Genomic DNA, 14,135 nt, shown 5'->3' with positions numbered 1-14,135 from the left:
CTCAAAAGTTAGGAAATGCCAGAGTTAAGGTTACCAGTGTGTGTACAGTATGACAGTATTTAATTACATGATCACATACGATTTTTCCACAAGACCATTGCCTCATTCAGTGCACAGACTGGACTCTGCTCTGGGAATGAATCAGGGTTAAATACTATGTAAAGTACTGGTACAGGCGAGTCTGGGCCTACCCAAAACTAAAGGTCCTTCCCTTCAACTAAGGGAGAAGAACCACTAAGTCCAGGCGCCAGTTGATTATGGAGGACAACAAAGGAGAAAACAGGAACACCAGGGAGGTCAAAGTTTAAAAATCAAGAAACCAGAAGGGAATACCAACAAGAGAACCCCAGACAGAGCCCACTGTCCCTCAGGCTTTTAGGGAATCAGTGGGCACTGCCCAGAGGACCTCTGCCAGGAGATGTGATAGGGTAAAGGAATGGAACAGGCCCCACAGTTGCAAAGTACCCACCCCCATCCTGCTTCCTCCCCCTGGTACGGTAGATGGCTACCATGGCCAGTGTCAGGAGGAAGTTGATGAGGAGGTCCCATGATTTTGTGGGGCCACGGATGGGATCTGTAGAAATCAGACAATGCAGGGAAAGTGAAGCCAGAACCTTAGCAAGAGATGCTGCAACCTGATACACCATACCGAGATCTCCCTCTTCCTCCAAAAGGGACAGGTGTCCGGTGAGTACGAACCACAGCAGGTACACACACCTGTGCTCAAGTTCCATGAAGGTGCTGCCAGTTAATATTCCTGGAGGGCCCACCAGGGTTCCTCACCCTCCTTAGGTGACAACAGGCCCTGCCATTTTATGTCAGGGTGGGACACAAGGGCAAGAAAGTGGATGGTGTGAAACACGAGCGCATACAGATGTTGGGTGCAGTTCAGAGACGGACCAGCTAAATGTCATGCAGTCAGCTGAGGTGGCATGTTGGGGACACACAGGGAGAGTCGTTGGGCAGGGTACCAAGGGGGAATTCTGGAGGGCCAGAAGTGAGGCATGGGTGGGGATCACCCTCCCACAGGACCCACTTTTGGAAAGAGAGAGAAACAGGAGACAAGGCTGCCCTCATTTCCTGGAGTACACAATTTGTGGGAGTGTTGAGCATCGACAGCTGCAATTAATGTCAATGGGAGCTGTGCTTTGTACATTTGAAGTTCTATATAATGCTGAGTGTCCACATGCTCAGTTATGTTGCTGTGGGAACCTTACATTCTGAAGTCTTTGACTAGTGATTAAAATCTCAACCTTAACCTTGCATATACGTAGTGATGTGCATGTACCAATTTTTTCAGTGTGAACATGAAAAAAAATACTAGAGCTACAGTTAGAACTGCAGGGGGCAGTATAACTCCATGACTCCCCTCTGGGTGGAACCATCATACACACTATAAAACAGAAATACATTTACAACAACTTTTGTCTTGTTTCCTACCAGAATCAAACTCTACTTTAAAAAGTTCATTTCACAACCAGAATTGGGTTATAGCTCCTAATCATGCTTTACCAACAAGTATAATCCTAACAGTCAAACCTGTTAAGGTTATGGACATGTAAGCTCCATGTGTGCCTATCAGCAATGTTCTGACAAACTTTTCTTGATCATTATGCTCCTGGTTGCCTGACCTTCCTGCCCCTACTTGCATGCACTTCCCATTAAGAATTTTGTGTGCACAATGACTGCAGGATTAAACTTGGAAGAACACCAGCCTGATAATTAGTTGCAGGTCTACCTTTATTTCATCACAATACAACTTAATCATTTTTTCAACTAAATTGGAAGTTGTGTAATGTTTTTAAATTAGTTTGTAATATTCCAAAACCACCACCTTTAAAAATACTATTAGAATACTGTTTTAATAATGGAATGGTGTCAGATTCAGGTCAGTATTAAAGTGAAAAATTAAAGTAATTTCTTTTCTATGATGCTGTGCATTTCATCTATCTTGGACAGTGAAAAGAGACAAGGCAGTTTAACATTTGTCTATACTCACTGTGGGTGGGACCCACAAAGGGATTTAGGCATTGCAATGCTGAGCATCACGGTGCCTAACTTTCAGGTGCCTAGGAAATCACAGGATCAGCACTGAGGTCCACAAGCCTAAGCTCCCTTTAGAAAGAATGGGATAAGATAGGCACCTTAGGTAAGGTCTACCCAAAAAAGTTAAGTTAACCCAGCTACATTGTTCAGGGGTGTGAAGAATACACATCCCTGAGTGACAGTTAAGCCGACCTAATCCCCAGTGTAGACAGCACTAGGTCTAAGGAAGAATTTTTCCATCGACCTAGCTACTGCAATGGGAGAACCCCAATTAGATCACTTTGGTGAATGGCTACTAAAACGCTACAGCTGCAGTGATGAAGCTGCGCCACTGTAGTGGTTTAAGAGTAGACATAGCATTAGATTGCAATCAACAAAGCCAGCAGGCACTTTAGGCAATCATCTAAGGTATCCAGTGGGAGATACCAACAAAAGAAGTGTGTGCTAAGCCCTACCCCTCTCTGATAGATAGGTGCCTCCCAGCTTTAGGCATCTATCTCTGCTTAGCAATCTACAAAGAGGAACCCACCACCTGGAATCAGGTGTTTCTTGTAGGAATGAATTAGATGCCTGACTTGCTCCATGCAAAAAGTCCAGAGAAGCAGGTGCTGATCTTGTAACTTTTAGGCCCCATGATCAGAACATGCTCCTGGGTTGTGGGAGACCCAGGTTCAATTCCCCCTTCCCTGCTAGATGGGGAGAAAGGATTTGAACAGGAGGCTTTAAGCAATGAGCTATAGGGTATTGTGATGTTGGGCTCCCTCAGATTCTCCTGTTGCAGCAGTTCCATTCAGGAATCTTGGGTTCCTTTTCGGGCTCTGGAGGGGAGTGTTCTTTAGTGGTCATAAATTTTGAATATTGAGCCAACAGAAGTTTTTCTTAAGCCTTGCATATGTCCTCTCCATTTCCAGCAAAATGACAGTTGTGAATTAGTAGCATTAACTGGACACAATGCTTTGTGAGCACAATTGTTTGTAGAGCTCCCTGGACTTTTATTTTTCCCAACTAGGGCCTCTCTTTGGAGGTAAATCCTTCCTTCTTCTGTAAAGAGCTTCTCCATGGCCTTACAAAGGACGGTTTCCCCCATTCTCTCCAGGGAGGTATCTGCACTTAGTTCTCCGGCAAACTTTATTTGGCTTTTGCTTGTACTGAGAGCTGTCTCAGCTAAGGGTGGTGAATCCTCACTCCCCTCCCTTAGAGACTCATAACTACTTTCTGCTGATAAGGGTGCACAAGACTCCTCTCCCTTCTCAACTACCTCTTTCTCCTCAAAGCTTACCTCTGGGAACCTGGGGACATATTCCCTCTTGCTACAGGTCACAATAGTAACAGCTTTGTGGAGTAAGATATTATGGAGTAAGATACTCTGCGATGCAATCCTTCTCCCTCTAACTCGGGCACAGTGTGTCCCAGCTGCGCAATCCCTGTGAGGAGTACACAGGGGCTGAGGGCTCTGTCCTTGTAATTCCAGGTTTTTAAGCTCATACTGCCTTTTTCTTCTTTTTTTCTTGGGCTGCCATTTCCCCTCCTCCTTTTTTTTTTTTTTTTTTTTTTTACAGGCTTCTGCTACCCACTTTCACTCTTCTGCTTCCAGCTCTTTTGCTGGGGCCAGCATTTTCCTGTCCTGGGTTCTTTCCACTATTTCCAGTTTTATGACATGGCTTGGCCCATTCTCCCTTTCACAACAAGCTATTAACCCCCTCTCCCTGTCTCAGTAAACACCAGGCCCTATTGCAAACTAACAATCTAGCTCTGACAGTGGTGTTTTGCCAGCTTTTTAATATTGCCCCATAGGAAGAGGTGATTAAATTGTGGGAAAGCAGCGTGTTGATCCTCTGTCCTCTACATAGTCTCTCTCTGCATAGAAGTGCTTCTGCACTTCCGCTTTTGGAGGGGTTCCCAGAAACTCACCTGCTGCCAAGAGAACATTTCTCACCCTGTTAAAGAGCCAGTTAAATGGATTGACAGTGTTTGGATTAGAACTACCTCAACAAATCATCTCTGGTGCAACAGGCAGTGCACTGAGCTGGGTGGTGGTTTGAACCCATCCAGGGATGTAGCCACTTCCTCTGTTTGTAACTGATCGTCCTGGGATGGTTGCCTTCTGCAGGCGGGCACTGCCTCACACACTTATGCTGTCAGTGTGGGACCTCTGTGTGAGTGCTGCTAGAACTAACATTCACCAGCAACAGTTGGCTGGGAGTTCTTGCTGGGAAATGAAGTTGTTATTTAGTATACTTAAGAAGAGGTTACATGGTGAAAGAACTAATATGAAGACAGGTACACACTCTCTCTCTCTCTGACAGTGGCCCTCCTGAGTGGGGAAGGGTAGGTGAGGAATTGTTCCATTATTGAAGAAGACTGGGGCAGAAGTCTTTTCATTCACTCCATGCAGTGTGGTGTGACATTACAGCCCCCACCTCCAACTCTGTGCAGCAGCAACTACTCCAGGTCTTTCAAGGGAAGAGGTTAGGTTACATGAGAGTTTTAAGTGTGAAGCTGCAGCTTAACTCATTATCATGCTTTCTGCTCTTCAAGGGCTTCTACTCAGCTGTGTGTACAGGCTTTGGTCACATTAGGGGACATCCTTCTGGCTCTGTGTGAATGCCTCTTTGTCCTTCTTTCTATAGCTGGCCTGCTCCTTCTCTCCTCTCTGCTTTCTTCTTGTGCCAGGAAAACTTGCCTTCAACTCAGTCAAACTCAACCCTAGCTTGGGGGATAAAACACTCCCCCTATTTTTGCCCATCTGCAGATGGTTACAGGAAATGAGCTCACTTATTCACCGAAACCCTGCCGGGGAAAAAGAGAAAGCTTGTCATGCTTTTATTTCCCTAGTTTGTGCTTTTTCCCCAGTGAAGCCCCAGAATGCTGAACTGATCAGTGACTAGAAGAGAGCTCCGCTAAATGACAAGCCACAACTCCACTTTTATGTTCATTGTTCTATAGCCAGGTGTCATGTGCGCACTCCCCATATCCCCCAAAGTCTGGGATGGCCTTAGGGCCAAGCAATCAGGGAATCACCCTAGGTGCCAACTTCCAGGGTTGCCAAATCAACATCTGGCAGGAGTGCCACCCACCTACTCACTCACTCAGCTGTTTGTTTTATTTTTCTCAGGCACTTGGGGCACCAAAAATGTTTTCCTGGGCAGCAAAACACCTAGGGCTGGGCCTGCCCACTCTTCCTTTAATAACAACTCTTCCACCAAGCCAGGTGCTAATGGCTCTAACTTGCTCTGATCTAGCTCTGTCCAGTGCATTTTGGACCTGCCTTATATGAGACTAAGTGTGAGGAGTGGGTGCAGAGAGTCTTTAAAAGCCCTGGCTTAACTATCTCTCTAAAGAGCCAGCACAGCTTATCTCCCAGGTTCTATTACAAGGAAATGGAATGTACAATTGGAAGAGCGTCTAGTTTCATTCCCTCATAAAGGGCAATGAAAATGTGAGGGTGAGGTTTGGGGACACTGCTGGTTGATCTTCTGTCCTCTAAACTCCCCTCTCCCCCGCCACAGGCAAATAACTCCAATCTTCACATCATACAAGGCTGTCAATAAACTGACCTGGAGCAATAGTCTCCCATTGCCAGTTCCATCCCTCTAATTCTTCTTACTTTGGTAAAATATCGGTGGCACAAGAGATTGCATTTAGCTCTCAGCAGGTTGGTGGTTGAGCTCCTCCAAGCAATCTTGCCATGGCCTCTCTCATTGCAAGTTCTTGGTTTGTCCATGGGCATCGCCTCGCCACCAGCTTGCTGATCTCAGATGGGAGCTTGTGGATGCTAACAGTGACATTAACTGGCAACAATATTCTGAAAATGTATCATTACCCTAAATGACAACTTGTCTGAATCACCCAGATGAATAAAGAAAATGAACCTGAGGCCAAAGGGCAAGAATCAGAAATGAAAGATTCTGTCTGAGGGCAGTGAGATGCTCTTTGCTTCCCCACATCACATGGGAACCTGGAGAAAACGGAACAGCTAGAAAAGAGACTTGATGCCTGCCATTCCTGAAGGGAGTTGCTCCTTGCAAATGCTCTCTCTCTCATATCAAGCACACATTCCTTATTGCTCTGAGCAAACAGCTCCAATTCCAAGTCTTCCTCTCTGCCTCCTCCCTCCCACCATCCATGGGGGGTGGGGTGATTATGGATAATCAGTAATTCACCTGCATCACCTACAGAGCACTGAGATTGAGCTAAGGGTGAGTACCCTGCAAATTATAAATAAGAGAATCCTTCTCATTCTAGCCTGCTTGTTCTCTCTCACCTGCTTCTCTCGTTTGTACAGCAGCAATTGTTGGATGCTTTTGCAGCCTAGCCCAGGCAGGATCCTGGGAGCAGGGACTGAAGACAAGTTCCAGAATGCTTATGCTTCAAGAAACAAAACCCAGAGCAAAGCTATGGGTCTGAATTGGCCCCAGAAAAGCTGGGAACATGGGAGCCACCTTGCCCCATGACCCCTGCCTGCCCCACCTCTGGAGCCTCTGAGGAGAGTAGTGAGGTAAGTGCTAAATGTTGGCAACTTGAGCTCCAAACAGAATGTGTAGGTCTATTTCAGACAAGCTGAAAAAAATCAGGCCATAACTGGAGGGAAGGCCAAGAGCAGGGTGTAACATGGTATGATTGAAACATGACTAGTTATATCATTAATATTGCCACTGTTATCAAATTGCAACAAATCTTGTATGTCATGTAAGGTATCTATGGATAAGTTACAATCTATCAAATATGATTATCCTTTTTGTATGCATGTATCCTCTTTGTATCTAAAATTATGAATATTGACTATGTACCAATATTCTAAATGTGTTCTCTCCTGGGGTAACACCCAGAATGTAATTTACATCCAGTCTGGCCAGCACAACCCAGAATATAATTTACATCTAGTCTGGCCAGCACATTGTGAATGGACTATTCAAGTTGATGGCCTATCAAAGAACACTTAGTTCCCACAGTGGATATAGAAGATGCTCATCTCTGCCCGGTGAGCCTTCCTGTACATGTTTTAGCCAGAATATGGCTAATGGCTGCTCCTATGAGTCATCAAAGCATACAAGGGCATGTGACTTGCTCATGTGACCCTGGACTCCATTTTGTGCCTGTAATTTTCCACAAACAACTAAGACTGAGAGCATCCCCTCCACATGGGAGAAAGTAGAAAAGGCCCTTGGAAGCATCTCCATTTTGCCTCTTTCCTGCTCTGATCTCTGGACGTACATGAAAAGAAGCATTCTGATCAATACACTGAGAACCTTCCAATCTTTTGGAAGTTACCAGAGACTTTACAAGCCAGCAGTTTATTCCATCAATGCTTCAAACTCTGATACAAGAACTTTGCAACAGTTGTATGTATTTGATTCCTTTGACCATTTAAACTCTCTCCTCCTTCTTTTTTCTTATAAATAAACCTTTAGATATTCGATACTGAAGGATTGGCACCAGCTTGATTGTTGGGTAAGATCTGAGTTATATATTGACCTGCTATGTGGCTGATCTCTTGGGATTAGAAGAACCCTTTGTTTGATTAAATTGGTTTTAAATAACCACTTTTCATAAAGTCTAGTGGCTGGATGACAAAACAAGGGCTGGGATGCCTAAAGAGACTGCAATTTGGACTTCTTGTTAACCAGTGTGGTGAGACAGAAGATTACTTTTGTTTCTGGCTGGGTATATTTTATGGAAGAATAACCACCAGTTTGGGATGGGTCTGCCCCATTTATCACCAGTTTGTCCTGAATCTGGTATTCTTGGCTGCAACCCACTGAGACACAGTGACACAGGGCTAGTTATCATCACCTTATCTCCTATGGGAATCTAGTTTGACTGGACAGAGAGTAGAGGAACAGAGAACTCCTCTTAAGCAACTTTCTTCATCTGTGAATGTAAATGTAGGATAGGAATGAGACCCAAACACCTCGTTTTTGTCAAGATTTAGTAAGGGGGTTTGGGTGTACATGTGTATTAGAACTTGTGAATCGCCAGATGACCAGCTTCTTATTCTACAATCTGTGGTCAAATAATAAACTTCTTGAGTGAGGTAGTTGAAGGTTTCATTAGTGTCTTGTTGTAGTGATTAATTCTGTGCAATCAAAATCATTTGCCTTTTTCTTGTTTCTTTCATATTGTGTTCTGTGTTGTCATACTCCTGGCTGGGCTGTTCCGTTGAATTCTAAACTATTTAATGATGAGGAGGGGCAGCCTTGTCTGTGGTGAAGGAATGCACTCTGATTTGGGTGTCCTAATTCCAGATTACTGCATGAGCAATAAAGATGACCTTACTAGAGGAACCCAGTGTTGACACAGCAGATAATGCTCCATGGCCATAAATACAGAAAGGGATAGAAGTTAAAACATACTCTAGTGAGTAAATCAATGATTGAATCACTATAGTATGCTGCTTTCACTCCAAAATCAACTAGCACCTCTATAGGCCTACACAGCACTGCACTTTAGTGTGGAGGTAATTACAAACTTGTCCAACAGGGAAAATGCAGGGAGGCAGCGTGTTGCTAAACAGAATATGCTGGCATAGGACAGAGGCAGAGCTGGGCTAGTCATTCCATGCAAGCCATATTTCTTGTTATATTAGCCCTTCCTCCCATTCCTGAGTTGCTCAGGACTCATCCCTGGTCTCTGCTAATGTGTTTGTTGTTCACCAGTGGTGGGGTGACAGGAAAGCAACTGTGAAAAAACAGGAGGGGGTGGGAGGTAATAGGCACCTATATAAGAAAAAGTCCCCAAAAACGGGACTGTCCCTTTAAAAATGGGACATCTGGTCACCTTCACCAGTGGGAACAATCCCAACCCATGGGACATTTGCCCCCAGTCACTTGACTCTTGGCTGTGGTCTGTCACCTATGCCCCGTGTTCCTGTCACTAGAAGGAATGATCCTTTTTCAACAGGATGGCGATGCATAATAAACAGGTTATTTTCTGGGGGGCATTTTTAGATGGGAAATAATCATGATCAAATGCATGCAGCTTTGGGAATCTGTGCACATTTTTATCAATAAATTGGCTGTCTTCTGAGTGCTCCCACCCAGGAAACATCACTGAACAAGACAGAAGTGAAGTGCACATAGGGTTGCATTCTGCTGTCCGACAGCTTGGCTCAGGACACTAGCAGTCACAGCCCAGCCATCACAGAAAGGGCCATAGGATTGCTTGTCCAAAGCCACCCAAAAGCTTGTGGCAAAGCCAAGATTAAAAGTCTGGCCCTCCTGAGTTCTAGCCCGAGTCTTCACTGTCCAGAGCACACTGTTTCTAAGGATGATAGCCCTATGGCAGTGGTTCCCAAACTGGGGTTCGCGAAATGTTACAGGGGGTTCTGGGGGGGGGGGGGGGAATTCCCTAATGGCAGACAGAGCTGTCCCTAGGGACCCCGGGCAGCATGGGGCCAGCAGTCCGGAGCCCCTGGATTTCCAAGAGCTAAGCAGATCAAAGCAATCATGTCTATCACACTGAGGAGATTTAAACTTCAAGACTCCTTATAAGAAATGGAAAGGGAGGTGGATTTTTTTTTGCTGTTTTTAAAATTAAATAGGCAGCTAGTATTGTTTTTAAAATTATTATGAAGAACAAGTTTAAGCTTTGTTGTAACATGCGTTGTTTGCCTGGACTGCTCAAGACCTGAATGCTTGTGTAGGAGGAACTCTCTGAGTTGGCTTCTTAAATACCTTCATGCTGTTTCACATCTAATACTCCTTGATGAAACATAGGAGCCTTGTCTTTTAACAGGCTTATTCAAAGTGATACAAGCTATGAAAGCAAGATCTCTGAAGAGTGTTGCCATTTTCATAATGTAATAAAAATACTGTAATGATAAATAATAGTGTGTAATAAGCATATCATAAAAACAAATTTTATATTTCCAAGATCACTGCTTTTATAAGTTATACTCAGGTAAAGGAGAAAATCCCTGGAAATATTCATTTTGAGGAGGGGGTTCGCAAGACTTGATATTTTAGTGAAAGGGGTTCACAGGTTGTTAAAGTTTGGGAACCACTGCCCCAGGGGAAGCACCTTGTGCTTCGGCAAGGAGGGGCACGGCTTTTGGCTGAGGCTAAACACCAGTGTCACTGCAAAGCCAAACCCGCAGCTCATCTTGGAAATAGATGGAGCTTCTTGAGTCTTACTGTGAGACAGTGGCGTAGCCAGCTTCTCAGTGCAGGGGGAGCAACCATAAAAAAGGCGCCCCTCCTTGGCTCCTCCTCTGGCCGCTCCGCCCCCCCCCCCCGGCTCCTCCGGTCACGCTGCGCCCCCCCCCCCTTTGGAGGGGCATGGGGGAAAGGGTGGCGGGCGGGCACTGTTCGTTTCTTCTGGGGGCTGGGGGGAGCAGAGCAGTGGGGCGGGCAGCAGCTGGTGGGCAGATCCCCTCTCCCCGGCAGCTTCCTGCTTCCCTCGGCCCGGGCAGCCCAGCATTTTTTTTCAAAAGCGGAGCCTGCCAGGCAGCCGCTGGGCTCCTGCAGGCAAGTGGGGGGCCAGCACGGCCGGACTCCGGGGCCGGGCGCGGCCGGGCTCCTCAGCCATCACGCCCCACGCTCAGCGCAGCCGCCTCCTGCAGCAGCTCGACGGCCGAGCACTCCGCAACTGGCAGGCAGATCTCCACTCCCCGGCAGCTTCCTGCTTCCCTCGGCCCGGAAGCAGGAAGCTGCCGGGGAGAGGGGATCTGCCTGCCAGCTGCGGAGCGCTTGGCTGCCGAGCCCTGAGCTGCCACAGACGGCAGCCGCAGCGGCAATGTTGGGGCCGCGCTGAGCATGGGGCGCGATGGCTGAGGAGCTGGCCCCTTCGCTCCTCTGCCCACGTCTGCCGCCCTCCCTCCCCCCAATGGCTCCTCCAGAGTCCGACCGTGCTGACCCCCCACTTGCCTGCAGGACCCCAACAGCGACCCAGCAGGTGCCACTTTTGAAAAATGTACTGAGGGGAAGTGGCTGCTTCCCCTGAACCCTCCTAGCTACGCTACTGCTGTGAGATGGAGCTTCCAGACCTTGAATCTCACTTGTTTGGAAGTGTAGACACCAGAAATAGAGACAGTATTCTCGTAACTGTCTCCCTAATGACCTACACAGAGGTAATGCCACTTCCCTACACCCCACTCAATACTCCGCTGCTTATAAATCCAGGCCCTGTTGCTCCCCAATACAGGGATGAATTCTTTGGCTGCAATGTCCCTAACAGATAAACTCTGAGGAAAGCTGCTGAGATGCTGGTGAATTGAGAGTAGTGGGTAGGGGATGGGAAGGCTGCCTGCAGCTGTGGACATGTGGGTTACAGATGATCACTCAGTACTTTGCTTGCTGAAGGCAGTTAGAGAAATGCTGGGTCTGAGCTCTGAGCAGAGGGAATACAGCAGGGACGTTGGTGCAGGCATAGGGAAAGGCCATGGCTGGAATCCCCAGAAAGTCAGCTAGAACAGGGTGTGGTTTCTAATGGAGGGCTGGGAGTCAGGACTGGTAGGTTCTATCCCCCAACTCTGCCGCTCCCTTGCTGTGTGGCCTGGGGTACAGATTAAATCTTTGCTCTGTGCTAGAGTTTCTCGCCCTGGATCCTTGCCGGTTGCGGAATTGAATGGATCCTGCTGGGCACGGGGCATGGGAAGTGCTGCTGAGGCAATGAGTGAGGTTGAACCTTGACGACCAACAATGTGGGTGGCACAGGAATAATGAAAGCCATCCTGTCTCATCACTGACTCATGCCCACCCTGTCCCCGCAGCCTGATCCTGCCAGCCCCTTTGTGGCTCCAAGGAGGCCACCAGACACCACATGCTGTAAGCTCATCTCCTCTCCCTGGGTGATGAAAGGAAGGGAAAGGACAGAGGGCTCCTGTTTCAGCCTGGCCTCTGCAAGCCATATCCAATTCCTGACATGTGCCTGTTTAGCCAATGGCTTGGCGCTGGGCAGCAGCCTTGGTTGGGGGCTTCAGCTCCTACCTGGCCTTGGCCAGTTACAGCCCTCGGCAGCCGTGGCTCCCAGTTAATCCCCATACACCCAGTTTAGAGCCCTCCTGCCCCTGCAAAAGGGACTGTGTGGCTTAGCTGTTCCTTGGGAGCCTCCCATTCCCTTTGCTGTGCAGATGTGTAAGCTCAGGCACAGATGGGAAATGACTGCAGTGAAAGCCAAGCAGCAGGTCAGTAGGAGTTAGAACCCTGGAGTGCTAGCTCTCAACCCCCTGACCTGGTCATTAGACCCTACTCACCTCCTAGAACTGGTGATAGAACCCCAGAGTCCTGGCTGCCAGCCCACCCCCTGTTGTAACCAGCAAGCTGTTGCTCTCGGGGTGAGTATTTCCATATGCTCCTAGCAGAGGGACACACAATGCAGCTGTGAGATGTTCAGTGTGGGGTGGGGGACCACACAGTTGTTACAGCCTTCACTGGAGAGAGGGACTTAAGGTGTGAAAGGGGAAAGGTCCCCGCTGCCTAGTCTCTCGGTGTGTGCTGCTATCGCACCAATAAGGGTGGGCAGTGCCCAGTTACCCCATTGCAGGGTCGGCTGCGCAGCCCCTGGAGACTGAATTCTCAGTACATGGGGTGGCAGCAGGCAGAGCTCCCTCCTCACACAAATCCCTCTGGGGGTGGGGGAGAGCAGAGGGGCACTCAGTGTCCTGGCTGGGCAGAAGTGACCTGAGGTGCCCCCAGTACTGGTGAGTAGCAGTGTGCACACAGGCCCCAGCCCAGAAGTGCTGGGTGACTGCACTTACTGCTGCTCCCCATCTCAGCCATGGGGGGCGGAGGTCGAATGAACTGATTCCAGTGAGTGGAGTGTAGGTGTGAGAAAGAAAGCAGCGCCTCCCCCTGGCTGGAGGGGAAGCAACTCAGCTGTGCACCAAGCACCCTCTACTGCTCCCTGCCAGTGCAGAGTCTCCCACAGCTCACAGGCAGGGAGGCTGCAGTTGGAGCAGAGGGGTCTGAGCTCCAGAGAGGATGAGGGGAAGGAAGGAGGAAACAGAGATTAAGATTGAGAGTGGGCTAAGGAGAAGGACAGGTCAGAGAGGGAGAGCAGTGAAATGATAATGAGGGAGGGGGTTCCCAAGAGGCTCCAGGGCAGCCAAGGAAGGGGAGGGAACCCTGCTGGCTGCATCGCCATAGCATGAGGGGTATATAATTCTTCTTCCCAAGCCTACTGGGGCTGTGTGGCATTCCCCACTCTCATGTGGACAGTCACGCTCACTGCCCAGGCAGGTCACATGCCAGCTGGGCCATTTGGATCCCTGCGTATGGCTCAATAATGATGAAAGTGCCTCTGTGGTAGGCATGGAGGTAAGTCATGTTAGGAGTACTGAGCTGTAACCATTTTATGACAACTGAATCAGTGAGGGGAAGTGATTGTATATTGAGTTACTAGAATTCCCTATGTGACTGTATTGATCTAGCTTATATTGGGGGTAGTGGAGTGTTTATTATACACTTCCAAAATCTAGGAAAGGTGACAAAATGGCTTCCCACATAAATACACCAAACCAGACACTTGAAAGACAACAGGACAGGCTGCTGGCTTCAAAAATCCTCTCTCCTGTTGTAAGCCTTGTTTTGCCTGTAGACCAAGGCTGCCCAGAGGATTCAGGGGGCCTGGGGCAAAGCGGGGGAGCTGTGGCGCTTGTACTCACCCGGTGACGGTCCGGGATTTCGGTGGCGGGGGGCCCTTGAGTCGCTCCGTGTCTTTGGCAGCACTGAAGGGCCCCCTGCCGCCGAAATGCCACCAAAGACCCAGACCGCCGCCTGCGGGGCCCAGGGGCTGGGGCAAATTGCAGGGTCTCGGGGTTCTGGCCAGCCCAGGGGGGGCTTCTCCAGCCATGGGGAGGCCAGGGGGCTTGGTGTTCTGGCCGCGGAGGGACAGGGCCTCATGCTGAAAGGAGAGGGCTGGGGGCTAGCCTCCCTGAAGGAGGGGTCTACCCGCTGCCCATGATCATCACCATACAATCGGGGCGTCTTCCAGTAGTGCATTAAGCAGCATGACTAACATCTGCCCCAAGTTGTTTGTTCTCTCATCCTCTCCCCAGGGGGAGAAACATGTGCAGTGGAATGTCCTGCTTTGGCAGGGGTTTTTTAAAATATACTTGTTGCTATGAATTTACAAGAGAGAAAGTAAGGCCA

This window comes from Malaclemys terrapin, chromosome 2, assembly GCF_027887155.1.
Source record: "Malaclemys terrapin pileata isolate rMalTer1 chromosome 2, rMalTer1.hap1, whole genome shotgun sequence".
Lineage (NCBI taxonomy): Eukaryota > Metazoa > Chordata > Testudines > Emydidae > Malaclemys > Malaclemys terrapin.
The sequence above is the reverse complement of the archived record's forward strand: the minus strand, read 5'-3'. Positions refer to the sequence as shown.